This window comes from Berghia stephanieae, chromosome 12, assembly GCF_034508935.2.
Source record: "Berghia stephanieae isolate SIO BIC M18660-M18661 chromosome 12, UCSD_Bste_1.3, whole genome shotgun sequence".
Lineage (NCBI taxonomy): Eukaryota > Metazoa > Mollusca > Gastropoda > Nudibranchia > Aeolidiidae > Berghia > Berghia stephanieae.
Genome location: NC_088371.1, coordinates 34,045,320 through 34,046,772, shown reverse-complemented (window position 1 = coordinate 34,046,772; position 1,453 = coordinate 34,045,320).

Genomic DNA, 1,453 nt, shown 5'->3' with positions numbered 1-1,453 from the left:
CTTACTTTGAAACAAATAAATGCTTTCTTAAACTATCCCTACAAGTCTTTGCTCCGCCTCCATCCCATTCTTCATGTCTACCTCATTCTATCCGTCTCCCTTTTGTTTCTTTCACACATACAAACATACAAACACACACACACACACACACACACACACACACAATAACAGTTATACAGTCAGGCTTCAATTTTTACTCTATTTCCCTCCCACCCTCTTAATGCACAAGCAGTCTGTCTCTCTCTCTCCTACCCCTCTCGCTCCTCTTTCTCTCTCTCTCTCTCTCTCTCTCTCTCTCTCACTCTCTCACGCGCGCGCGCGTGTGTGTGTGTGTGTGTGTGTGTGTGTGTATTTTACTCTCTCATTATTTCTCTTCCTCTCTCATCCTTTTTCTTGATATTTCTTTCCCTGCCCTCCCGGCTTCATATAGTTTCAAAACTGTACTTTGAAATCATAAACCCTTCTCTAACTTTTAGCATTTTGAAATCGTATTTCCTCTAATAGTAGGGGGACTTAGGTCCAAAAACCCTTGAATTGTGCAAATCAGGGTTGAAAGCATGAACATTACATATGTTGTAGAATATGAAGAATCCTATAATTTATGATATAGAACCACTATGAGAGATCAGTATTAGTTGCGATACAAGGTTTTTAAGATAAGAAAATTTTGAAATGGACTACAAAATTCCTTTCATTTTTATTGTGTAAACATACGAGGCAAGTCGACCCAAAATTGTTTTACGTCATCTCCCCTCCTCTTGATTTCTAATCTTTCCAAAAATACTGCTATAATCATTTTACGTGAGTTAAAACCTATTTCGGTCAAACTTGATGACATTAAAGAGTCGGCATACTACTTAAATTATATAAGAACACTGTAATTACAACAGACACGAAGAAAATATTCGTGAAATTGCGCTCACTGGATTAAATTTCATGTTCACCTTCCTGTACTTGCCAATAATAGCTAATATGTTGCTCTACTTATCACTAGATGAACTTTTAGCACTCTCACTCTCTTTCTCTCTCTCTCTCTCTCTCTCTCTCTCTCTCTAACACACACACACACACACACACACACACACACTACAACCACCACCACCACATCATCACTACCACAACTACTTCAACCACCACCACATCAACATTATCATTACCACTACTACTACAACCACCACCACCACCACATTATCATCACTACCACTACTACTACAACCACCACCATCACCACATCATCATTACTACCTCTCCTACTACAACCACCACCATCACCACATCATCATTACTACCTCTCTACACAACCACCACCACATACCATCATACATCACTACTGCCATACTACAACCACCATCACCACCACATACATGACTCACCACTGCAACCACACACTACTACAAAACCACAACCACATCACCTCCCTCCACCACTACTCAACTCACCACATCACCATCCC